The 13,415-nt window shown below is 45.2% G+C and overlaps 1 protein-coding gene across 2 annotated transcripts in view; it reads left to right on the top strand.

Annotated features, from left to right (window-relative positions):
- The first annotated feature begins 423 nt into the window (after positions 1-423).
- LOC144735930 (uncharacterized) overlaps positions 424-13,415 on the top strand; it is a 33,461-nt gene continuing 20,469 nt past the window's right edge. The window contains exon 1 of one of the 2 annotated variants that reach the window (XM_078618511.1): positions 424-773. The gene's annotated coding sequence lies outside the window, so the exon portion shown is untranslated. Of the gene's footprint in view, positions 774-1,928; positions 2,037-13,415 lie in introns of those variants that run through there. The other variant, XM_078618510.1, reaches the window with a different exon arrangement.

Raw genomic sequence — 13,415 nt, 5'->3', positions numbered from 1 at the left:
CTGGACACGACCGTAATCGGAAATCCTCCTTCTTCTTCATGCCAACCACCTCCTGTTGATCCGGCGGCAAGGCGACCGTGCGCAGGAAGCGGAGAGGGTCCCGCGTCGCGTACGCGGTCGAAATCTCTTCCGTTTCGATAGCATTGATTGCCTTGCAGTCTCTTCCCTGTTGTTACCGCGCTGCAGGGGCGCCCTAATGTATGTCTGGTTATTCATGGGTGAATTTTAGCTTTGTTCGGCGCATAAACGCCCATTTCGCCCCTTCATGGTTAATGCGTCTTTGACGCCCTAATAAGCAATTTTATGGAATCGGCTTGTCACCCTTTTCCCAGCCGAGACGGCTGACTTTTTCACCGGGGGGGGGGGGGGGGGGGTGATGTAATAGGAACCTATGTCGGATTCACGGGGTGATCGGCTTTGCCGGTCCCGCTTTACAGCCAATGGGGGGAGAGCCTGGGAGCATGGCCTCGGCGTGATCACGGGATGTCAGCTAGGTGATTGGTTTCGTTGGTCTTGGCCTCAGCCAATGGGAAGACAAGTCAGGGGCGTGGTCCCGGGAGTTGATGGGGGGATCTGGAACATTCGGCACAGGCTATTGAGGATTGGCTGGAGTGTACCACGTGACCCAGGCATTAAATAAGGGGAGAGAGAGAGACACGGGGTCAGACACGGAACTAAGAGAGGGAGAGGCCACGCGCGAGTGGAGCTCCGGGTGCCACGTGGTGGTGGGTCTCTGGTGACTGTCTGCCCGCTTCCCGTTGCTGCCAGCAACGGTGAGTGTTTGTGAACTGCAAAGGAAGTAAAATAAAAGGACCGATTCTACAAGCCGTCTCCAGCGTGTTATTACACAAACATCACAATATATAAATACATCACACACGCAGATCACACGTACAATGTACATTCATACAATGTACACACACAACGTACAATGTACACATTACACACACACAGACCATACACATCTTAGGCGTATGTATATTAAACTTCTTTCGCACCGGACGTAGCCAACCGTGTACAAACGTATCTCGCACACAAATGTACACACAGCATACACAGTAAACACACAGCGTACACACATCACTCACAGTGTACACACGGTGTACACCAGAGGTGTGGACTCGAGTCATGTGACTTGGACTCGAGTCAGACTCGAGTCATGAATTTGATGACTTGCGACTCGACTTGGACTTGCATAACAATGACTTTGTCCCACCTCTGGTGTACACATAGTAAACACACAGACCACACACAACACACAATGTATGCATACAGTGTACACAGCGTAAGTGCACACAATATACACACAGCACGCACTGTACGTCCATGGAGTGTACAGTGTACACACACGACACAACACTCACAGCTGTGCAATATTCCTTAAGGACCCTGCACTGTACTCGTTTCCTACAGCAATATTCAGGTTGTTGAGCTCACGCACCCAAATGATATCTGTAAAATAGGAGAAATGCGAAAGAAATCTAAATAAACTTAGACTCTAAAACACAACACTCACAGCATTACTTTCCTCGCTCTCTGACGTAACCACTCAGCCTGGCGCCATCGGTGTGTGACGTCATGTCAGCTTGCTCACTGCCGATTCCCGTTCCTGGTAAATCATGTGGGCAAAGCCACGCCTATATATGGAATAAATCATGAACATAATTTATGCGTTCTAGATTTGAAGCTTTCGTGACTGCAAGGATTCATACTCTTAGTTCTTTCGGTAAAGTCACGTAGGTAAGAAATGAAATTAAAATTAATAAAAATAAAACAATAAAAATCACGACGTTTCGGAGGCAACACAAGCTTCCGTCTTCAGGCCTCCGAAACGTCGTGATTTTTATTTTATTTTTATTAATTTTAATTTCATTTTTTACCTACGTGACTTTACCGAAAGAACTAAGAGTATAATTTATGCGGTAAGAGGGTGTCCTTCACCAGTGACGTCATGTAATCACCGACACGTGTTTCTGCGTGACGTCACGAAACTCCAGGAGCTGCAGCGCTTTGCTTGTTACTCAGTTTGATCCGAGGTGAGTTGTTGACATCGTGGTTGTTATGGTTGTTGTTTACCCAGGTAAAGCTTGGTTTGTTCTTTCTCTCGTAGGGACACCAATTGAGTAGCAGCTATGGATCGATGTCCAGGTTGTGACATTGCAACAATACGATGTGGGGCCTAGCCATGCAGGGCTTGCCTCCTGCCCTTGCCTGACTGATTTGCTTGAATTGTTTAATTGTCTTAACCTACCTCACAAAGTCTCGATACTCGAGTTCAGAAGCCTTCTGACGACTCTTTCTGCACTCGGGGGTCCGATGCTTCTGCACGTATTCCCGATTGAGTCAACGATACAATTTCAGAGATTAGACGGAAGTGTTCGTTTCCCGCGTGAAGTCCATTGAGCTAAGAAACTCGTTTTCAAGGGCAGACAACAGCAAAGCAACGTAATGATAATAGCAATGATGTAAAGTTATACGCACTTAAACGTTAGTAATTTTAATAATAGAGGCGGTTTAAATGAGGACAGATGGCAGAATGGGGATGCCAAGAGACTAAACTACGTGGTTTCAAACAAGTTTGGGCAGCTACATTATATTATTTTGATCCAAATTGCGTGAAACCTGGGAAACTTACCCTAAGTCACTCGGACTCACACAGAGACCCACACCCTCACAAAGACACACTTGCACAGAGATGCACTCGCACAGACTCACAGATATGCACACTCACGGAGAGGAAGACTTGCACAGACTCGCACAGATACTTGCACAGACACACTCGCACAGACTCGCAGATATGCACAGACTCGCACAGACACACAGACTTACACAGAGACGCACAGAAATCCATAGGCTCACACACAGATCCACTCAGACTAACTCATAAAATTAATTCACTCACACAGACACACATACTCACGCAGAGACAAAGACTCGCAGACAATCAGACGTGCTTCGCGTTTTTGGATTGTCCAGTAGTTTAATAACAAGTCAGACAACGAAAGAGTAGATCTATGAACACATAGTCTTGTAAAAAAAAAAAATGCATGCGGTTAATACAGACTTGATACTTGTGGTAAAATATACCATGAGCACGATTGGTTAATGCTGACTTGTTGATGCCTTGCAAAATGTGGCGTGTTTGCAGTTTGGACTCATACACTTAATTTGTATTTATTATTTGTGAATTGCTTACCTTAAGTCTATTTTGCCAAAATGTTTTGTGGTTAATGCAGACATGATGCCTTGCAAAAGGTATCTAGTGTTTTACATCTAAACACCTATTCTTGGTTCTTTCGGTAAAGTCGCACCTGATGATGATTGCTTGTGTTGCAGTCGAAACATCGTGAGAATTTTTATTGTTTTATATTTATATTATTTTATTATTTCCCTTCTACGTGACTTTACCGAAAGAACCAAGAATATGAATCCCTGCAGTCACGCAAGCTTTAAATCAAAATCTAAACACCTATTCTCATTTTTCATACTCTGCCCTACCTGAGCTATAAGTGTTCGCCTTTTGGCGTTCTCTGGTCTAACACTGGTGAGACAAGGCCATAAAGAAGGATGTATCTGGTGTAAGCCAGTCAGTTCTAGAACAATGGTAATATTTTCAGAGCATGTTTGTTTCCAGGTTTTTCCACAAGTACGTGTAGTTAATGCAGACTTAATTCCTTGCAAACGCTATTTGGTGTTTGAACATAACACCTTATGTTTTATTGTCAGAAAGGATAAAGCCTATTCCTACTTTTTCATCATTTTTGATACTGCCAAAAATATCCCATAGATACATTGGTCAAGTGGCGCATTTCATCTGTTGATCCCACCAATGCGCCTGTGTATGGAAAGCAGGAAATATGCAGAACCTGCAGGTTAAACTACCAGAACTGGGGGTGAGGTAAAGGCAAATTTACCGACTCGCTCACTCATTCAACAAATTCAATCCCCCACTCATTTACTCACCCACTAACCCACTCAATCACCCACTAGCTCCCACACACTCACCAACTCATTTACTCACCCACCAAATCGCTCACCCACTCGCGCACTCAATCACCCACTTGCTCACATACTCGCCCACTCACTCGGCCACCCCACCCGCTCACTGACCCACATTCTCAGAATCAAAGTAAATGGTGAAAATTAATGATTGCTCAATCTGAATCCATCTTTTTTATTCAAATTTTGTATTTTTGTTTGAATGATGCGATAAACCGCGCCAAGTTTTTAACTTACTAATTCGAGCTCCTTTACTTGCTAATTTCTCTAGCCCCACCCGCCTCTGCACGCCACAAACTCTCTCCCCCTGTGCCAGCCCCCACCCTTCCCTGCACGCCACGAACCCTCCCCCCCCCTCTCTCCCGTGAACTCCTACAGCTACGACTCGACAAAACTCCCCCCCCCCCTGCGTGCCTATATAAAGCGACAACAGCAGATTATTTTCTCACCTGAAGACGGACGCTTGTGTTGCGACCGAAACGACGTGTTTTCTTTAATTATTTTTTTTATATCTATGTGACTTTACCGAAAGAACCAGAGAGTATGGATTCCTGCAGTCACGAAAGCTTAAAATCAAGACTGAGTTAAGGCTAATTTAAATAAGTGCGTTTTCACGATTTGGATTGTCTTACTAATCAGGGTGGCTGCTACATTTCACCAGAGTGGTGAACCCACAATGCTGTGATTGGTGATATTTGCACAGCCATGGATTTAACCTGGTGAATAGTATGTTGGCAAAATCTGTCCTTGCACTGGGAGAGGAGGCCGATTGACCGACAGCTTGCAGAATCAGAATCTTCATTGAGACTGGAATAATCCGATGAGCTTTGCATTATAAACCACACAATACATTACAAAGATCCCCCGTATAGCCTTAACGGACTGTTAGGGCAAGTGCTATACTCTTAGGTTTTTTCGATAAAGTCACGTAGGTAAAAATAAAGAATACAAATAAATAATAAAATTTATACAAATAATAATAGAAATAAAATAATAATTCACGACGTTTCGGAGGCAACACAAGTCTCCGTCATCAGGTGGGACCGTCACAGCTAAAATTGACTGTATCAAGTGAGGCAAAATTCCAAGAGACAAGCTCTTAAATACAAGTTAAGGGGGAGGGGGGCTTATCTGAATGTGGTAGCCAGTGAATGGAACGTGGTGGGGGGGGGGGTCTAAAAGAGAACAATCAGTGTACCTCGACTTCGGGTTGTAACCGGTGTTGGCTGACAATCCAAATACAAAAAAGGCAGTACTGTTAAACGCTGGGGATGTCAACACTCGGTAAAGTAGAATAGTACCTTAATTCTATATTTGAAGCTTTCGTGACTGCAAGGATTCATATTCTTAGGTTTTTTCGGTAAAGTCACGTAGGTAAAAAATTAAAATTAATAAAAGTAAAATAAAATAAAAATCACGACGTTTCGGAGGCAACACAAGCTTCCGTCTTTAGGTGGAATCGTCACAGCCACGACAGCTGTATCAAGTAAATAGAGATTACAAGAGCTACCACTCCGTATATATAATGGTTGGAAAGGGGAAGGGCCAAGTACGGCACACTTTTTATTAATATGGTAAGGTGAGGCTTAAGACTAAGAATAGACTGCATAACAAAAGGCTGAGCCTTTGTTATGGAGAGGTACGGTTTGTGACTAAGCCTGGCCTACATAACAAAGTGTGAAAAAAGAAACAACTAAACCTGGTAAAACAAGCCTGGCTGTCTATCAATAACCTGTAAAGTTGTCTGTCAAATAAGATGGTCCAAATAAGTGTAGTTAAATCTTTTTTTCATGGTTAATACCTACGTGACTTTACCGAAAAAACCTAAGAATAGAATAGTACCTGTCAAATAAGATGGTACAAATATGTGTAGTTAAATCTATTTTACATGGTTAATAACATCTTTCCAATGATTACTCAGTTTGTACCCATCACGGTTGAAGTTATGTCTGTGTTTGTATATCTGGATGGCTTCGTGTACAAAACTTTGATGGTAGCCAGAAGGTTTGCAGAGCACCTTGGTCTTGGAAAAGACAATATCAAGAGAGCCCACAGCGTTGTAGCAATGTTCGGCAACGGCGGAAGACTCAATTTTGCCATGTTTCAGATCTGACTTGTGCTCGCAGACACGATCGGAGATATGCCGTTTCGTTTCCCCAATCTAACAATCACCACAGCTGCAACTCAGTTTATAGACTCCAGGGTATTGCAATTCAGGAATTGCATATTTTACAGATCCGAGTATCTGTTCATCTTGAGGGCCCGATGTAGATGTTTTAATTCACTGGCCAGGTGTTATTGGTCAGAAATGCCATGAGCTCTGTGGTATAGTGTTTTGATGAGAGAATTCTTTTGAGCCGGGTGGTGGTGGGAAGAATCAGGTTTCAAGTAGGAATCTGTGTGGGTGGCTTTCCTGTAGACAGAATGTCCCAAGGATCCATCAGGTCTCCAAACAGAACATCTAAGAATGGTAGTTTGCCATCATTCTCCACTTCCATGGTGAATCTGATGGATGGGTGTCTGGAATTGATGTGGTCCAGGAAATGGTTCAATGCTGGGAGGCTATGTGGCCAAATGACGAAAGTGTCATCCACATACCTCTTTCACAGGGAAGGACACAGGGTGGACGTCTGGATGGCGTCTTATTCTAACTTTTCCATGAACACATTGGCTATCACTGGTGACAAGGGGGAGCCCATAGGGGTACCCTCATTTTGTTTGTAGAAGGTGCCATTCCAGGTAAAATAAGTGTTGGTGAGGCAATGCCTAACCAGCGCAGGTACATCCGAATTCAATCCATGTTGGACCAAGTCTTCAATTATTGTTAGGGTGTCAGGCACTGGGACTTTGGTAAACAGAGATGCCACATCAATACTGACGAGGATATCGTCAGGAGATAGGTTACTCCGATTTGAACTCGATAATTTAGACAAGACTCTTACAAACACATTTAATGTTAACACAAAAAATGTCCCCTTCTGATTGGAACCACGTTGACAACATGACTGCTGCTTCTGCTGACTCACTGTCAGCCAAATGCAAAGCTAACCTGATCTCTAAATTCAACCTCCTATCAAAGAAGAAACCAGAGCCACACATCACAAAGCTGGATGTCAACAAGATGGTTATTAATCAGAGTAATATCCCAATTTCTGACAATCTAAAAACAGTACTGGCCAAAGGACTAAATTTCGCTGTCACTCCTAAACATATACCAGTAGAGGATGTGATTTGTCAGGTTGATGTATCCCTCAGAGGCATAGGACACATCCATGCGGATGTAGCAAGAGCTGAAATGGCCACTATTCTTAAGAACGCTAAGAAACCCCCTAGTAACAATAGCAAAAACGAGCGCTCTGAACTCGCGAACTTAAAAACGAGAGATGATATAGTCATCCTCTCGGCCGATAAGGGCAATACTACGGTCATCATGGATAAAGGCTCATACAACAACAAAATCCTGGACCTACTCAATGATGGGAGTTACTCCAAAATTAAAAGCGATCCTACTAACAGCCTAACGACAAAAACCAACAAGATCATCACGAGTTCGACTTCCCTAATCGAACCAACCAAACGTCCCTCCCTAAAACCCTCGGCTGCTAGACCTCCCAGATTCTATGGTCTTCCCAAGATCCATAAAGAAGGCACCCCACTACGGCCCATCGTGTCCACGATCAACTCTCCTACCTACAAACTAGCCCGTTTTCTATCAGATACTCTGCTTCCCTTCACTGGCAAGACCTCTTCAGCAATACTTAAGTCAACCCATTTAGTCTCTATGGTCAAAGACATGGTACTATCTCCTGACGATATCCTCGTCAGTTTTGATGTGGTATCTCTGTTTACCAAAGTCCCAGTGCCTGACACCCTAACAATAATTGAAGACTTGGTCCAACATGAATTGAATTCGGATGTACCTGCGCTGGTTAGGCATTGCCTCACCAACACTTATTTTACCTGGAATGGCACCTTCTACAAACAGAATGAGGGTACCCCTATGGGCTCCCCCTTGTCACCAGTGTTGGCCAATGTGTTCATGGAAAAGTTTGAATCAGATGCCATCCAGACGTCCACCCTGCGTCCTTCCCTGTGGAAGAAGTATGTGGATGACACTTTCATCATTTGGCCACATGGCCTCCCAGCATTGAACCATTTCCTGGACCACATCAATTCCAGACACCCATCCATCAGATTCACCATGGAAGTGGAGAAATGATGGCAAACTACCATTCTTAGATGTTCTGTTTGAGAGGAGACCTGATGGATCCTTGGGACATTCTGTCTACAGGAAAGCCACCCACACAGATTCTTACTTGAAACCTGATTCCCACCACTACCCGCTCAAAAGAATTTTCTCATCAAAACACTATACCACAGAGCTCATGGCATTTCTGACCAACACCACCTGGCCAGTGAATTAAAACATGTACATTGGGTCCTCAAGATGAATGGATACTCTGACCGCACGATCCGCCAAGCTGTTTCTCCCACCATACAGAAACAACCACTTGAACTATTACGTTGCCATACATAGCAGGCGTGACCAAAAAGATCTCCAAAATTCTAAACAAACATACGATCCAAGTCCGATTCAGTACAGTACATAAAATCTGTGATCTAATCCCATCTGTAAAAGATGTAATTCCTGACTTGCAATACCCTGGAGTCTATCAACTGAGTTGCAGTTGTTGTGATTGTTACATTGGGGAAACGAAATGTCATATCTCCGATCGTATCCGCGAGCACAAGTCAGATCTGAAACACGGCAAAATTGAGTCTTCCGCCGTTGCCGAACATTGCTACAACGCTGTGGGCTCTCATGATATTGTCTTTTCCGAGACCAAGGTGCTCTGCAAACCTTCTGGCTACCATCAAAGGTTTGTACACGAAGCCATCCAGATATACAAACACAGACATAACTTCAACCATGATGATGGGTACAAACTGAGTAATCATTGGAAAGATGTTATTAACCATGTAAAAAAGATTTAACTACACATATTTGTACCATCTTATTTGACAGGTACGATTCTACTTTGCAGAGTGTTGACATCCCCAGCGTTTAACAGTACTGCCTTTTTTGTATTTGGATTGTCAGCCAACATCGGTTACAACCCAAAGTCGAGGTACACTGATTGTTTTCTTTTAGCCCCGCCCACCCCCCAACACGTTCCATTCACTGGCTACCACATTCAGATAAGCCCCCCCCCTCCCCCCTTAACTTGTATTTAAGAGCTTGTCTCTTGGAATTTTGCCTCACTTGATACAGTAAATTTTAGCTGTGAAGGTCCCACCTGATGACGGAGACTTGTGTTGCCTCCGAAACGTCATGATTTATTATTTTATTTCTATTATTATTTATATTATTTATTTTTACCTACGTGACTTTACCGAAAAAACCTAAGAGTATGAATCCTTGCAGTCATGAAAGCTTCAAATCTAGGGCAAGTGCTGTTAGTGAGCACCTATGAAGGCCGGAACGGCACACGAGGGGGTGGGTGGCCAGCACCACACCCGACCACCTTTGTCTTCTGAGTGGTGATGTTCACAGTGCACCAAGTACTCATTTTAGCCTGAGTCGACTTAGGGGAAGCCCAGGATCAGTTCAAATAATCTTTACTGGACACCAGGTTCGTAGTGCAACATGCTAACCGTTACACTACCGCTACACACTGCACTACAAACACCAAATTGCACCGCAGACTGCAATATTTATCTAACACTACTATACACTCGACTGTAAGACACGCTATACTCTACCCATCAACGACCCATTATACCGTACTAGCTGTACTACCCGGCTTCGCCCGGGACTTGGATCCACCACGCCCGGCCGCCTTTGTCTCCCCAGTGGCGATGTTCACACACCACAGCAGTTAGTCGTTTGAGGCTGAGTCGACCTAGGGGAGGCCCAGAACCGGTTAAAATAGTCACCGGTGGTGGCCGTGAGCGGGAATGCGATCTCGGGTCGCCGGGTTCGTAGCTTAGCGCGCTAACCACTACACTACAATGCGTTATGCTTCCACATGCGCGGATCACGTGACAGATTTGACGTCACAGCTCACTTGCCGTGCAAAAATTATATACATTATTGAGCTACCCCCCCCCCCCCAAAACACAAAAGTGTATTTTTATAATTTTTGCATGGTGTACAGTCTGGAAAGTACCCACATGGCAAATTTGCAGTTTGTTGCATGTCGGAAAGTACACTAAACATTTTGAACAGACACACATTCACAACTTTGCCTTTTATATATATACTAGCGGTGAGTACCCGGCGTTGCCCGGGCAAAAAAGGCAGACACAAATGTAGTTACACACACAAATCGACTGACACACACACGTAGAGTTACACACACATATCGATGATGCTGGATGCAATTACCAGCGAAACGTCGTACTCAAATTGTAAATGTTGTGGTTTCACGCTTCGACACACCGGTGGGCTAAAGCAGTGAACTATTTGTCTTTTGTCAACGTGACACTTTTTTGCTGATTGGCCGTGTCGGGTGGTGGAGGGTTACGACACATTTATAAATAACGCGATCTAAACCCAACAACGTTGATTATGAATACATACATACATAGACTGAACAACAACAACTGCCATTCGCCAGTAAGTGGCGGTGACGTCACCACAACGCTTGTACCAGGCTATGTGCACCTTGAGGCCACGTAAAGTGTCGAACGCCCGCTGGCAGGAAGTAACGGGGCAGACCCAGATGGCACAGGTCGACTGACTGAGACGACTGGCTGATGCACCACCTGTGCCCCCTACTGTGGCAACTTTCTGTGCTTTAGCCACCCGGCACTCCGCTCGTTGTTGTGAGCGTTGCTCCTCCGCCCTCCGTTGTTGTTGGAGGGCGACTGCCTCCAACTGCCTAGTAGCGTCCTTCAGGAGGCTCCTCCACAGAGGCCGATCTTGACACGGCTGGTTCCAGTCATCAGCAAGTTGACTCAGCTCCATGTCCTCCTGTACCACATCACTCCATGTCTTCTCTAGCCCGTGCCGGGCCGTTTAGCCCCCTCGATCCGGCCGAACAAAAGATGTTTAGGCATGCAGTGTCTGGCCATGCGGGCTACATGGTTCAGGCAACGCAGCCTTACCTGGCGGAGGAGCTCACCGATGGGACTTTGTCAAGATCTTTCAAGGATTTGTGAGCTCCTCACACAATGCAGCCTGGTTAAATCCAGGATGGTTCGTAGGCAGGCCATCCTAAATGTTTCTAACCGGCGAAGATGTTCCATTAGGGGGGCGCAAGCATAGAGAAGGGAGGGAATGACCATGGCCGAGAAGACCTGAAGCTTCATGCGGAGTGATAGACCAGGTAGCTTCCACACAGTGTTACGCAACCAATGAAAAGATGATGTGGCTCGACTGTTTCGGAGTGAGACCTCTGCTTCTAAACCGGAGCCGGTCATTAGCACACTGGCAAGGTATGGGAAACTCTCCACTGTCTCCACAACTGCCCCATCACCAATTGGAAGTTGTGGGGGTGGAATGTCCGATGGTAGAAAATACCCAGGCAGGTACTTAGTTTTGGTGGGGCTGATGGTAGGGCCCCACCTCTTGGTGGCAAGCTCCAGGTTCAGCAGCAGCACCTCGAACTCCTCCTCTGAGTGAGCAGCAATTAGCAGATCATCGGCATACGTAATGTGGTTGAGCAATAGGGAGCCATCCCTTGACCGCACTCGGGCATCGATCAGCCTCCCATTGTATCTGTACCAGATGGAAATTCTAGCAGTACAGCCATTGATGGCTTCACGAACTACGTGGTCCAAATATATGTAAAATAATGTGGGAGCCAGAGGACATCCCTGTTGCACCCCAAAGTGTACAGGGAATGGCTCTGACTCACGGCCACGTAGTTTGATGCGGGGCCGCTCACCATCATGAAGGTCCTTAAGGATGGTGAGCAGTGGGTGAGGGACTCGGAAAGCACGAAGAACAACCCAGAGGCCAGGCCTAGTGATGGTATCATAGGCCTTGAGCAGGTCAATAAAGCACACACATGGACTAAGACGCACACATGGGCCTACAGACACACGAAGAAATGGACTTACACTGACTAACATGGAGGCATGCACACACAGCAATTAACACACACACATATGGACTCACAAACAAATTGACTTACACACACATATGGACTCACAAACACATCGACTTACACACACATATGGACTGACACACAGACATCCATTTGAGATACACACATGGAGTTACACACATATATCGACGTACACACATACAGCGAGTCGCACACAGACATACGTGGACTCGCACACACATTGACGTAAACACACCATATGTACTTGCACACACACATGGACTTAGACACATAGATAGACTGACACACAGCCCTACACACATACACTTGTGACATACAGTCATCTACTTGAGATACACAGACATGGATGAACACACACATATGGACTCGCACAAATGCATTGACTTACACACACACATCGAGTGACACACACATGTATAGACTTACATACACATGTGGACTAACACACACACATATGGACTGACACACATACACATGGACATACATGGCCACATCACAGACTGGCAGACCGTCGCAGCATCATAAAAGCGCAGCAAAAAAGGGAAAATTTTACAAGCTAAAAATAAAGAGTTTTGTGCACACAAACATTATTATTGTAATATCTCACAAAGTATTTGTTTGATAATAGTAAGCGAATCAACGGGAGTTCTTTTTTGCACACAAACATTATTATAGTAATGTTTGTCAACTAAATGTGTTTAATAATAGAAAACATTGGACTTGATTTGTTAGTGTAAGAAGCTTGGAAATTTGTACTTACCAAAGGCGTGTTGAGGCCTTGTGCCATGCGTAGCCCCCCTCCTGGCATACATTGGCGAGGCGGCGGAGTTGGCACGTTGCCAGGCTAGGGGCTGGGCCGCTATCCCCCCCCCCAGCATCCCCCGCCCGTGCAAGAATAATGTTATGTAAGCAGTAAAATATTATTATCTAAGGAGTCTGTAGTATAAACTGGACACATCGTGTTTGGGGGGAGGGGGATGAAGAGGGCGTGACACTGTGAAGAAATATCCGCAGCGTTATGTGTGCATGTGTTGGCTTTAAACGCGTAAAAGGAAATGTCCCCGTGAGATGGAGCCAAGGCCCCCCCCCCACGCAATTGGCGTCAGTTGGTACGGTCGATGTCGCGCAATAAGTAAATAATTTATAGAAACGGCACAAATGTGTTAATTAAACTACTTTAAAGTTTAGGGATGGGAAAACGAAATAGCCTATTCCCACCGCGGGGCTTAGGGCGTGCCGCCCGGCAAATTCTTTTCTACATATAGCCCACCGTCCGAGAGCCAAATCCCCCGCAAGCGCGAGCGCGCGGAGACTTTTATATATAAGACTAGCGGAAGTACC

The sequence above is a fragment of the Lampetra planeri genome, chromosome 58 (assembly GCF_965212315.1).
Source record: "Lampetra planeri chromosome 58, kcLamPlan1.2.h2, whole genome shotgun sequence".
Classification (NCBI taxonomy): domain Eukaryota; kingdom Metazoa; phylum Chordata; class Hyperoartia; order Petromyzontiformes; family Petromyzontidae; genus Lampetra; species Lampetra planeri.
The sequence above is the reverse complement of the archived record's forward strand: the minus strand, read 5'-3'. Positions and strand labels throughout refer to the sequence as shown.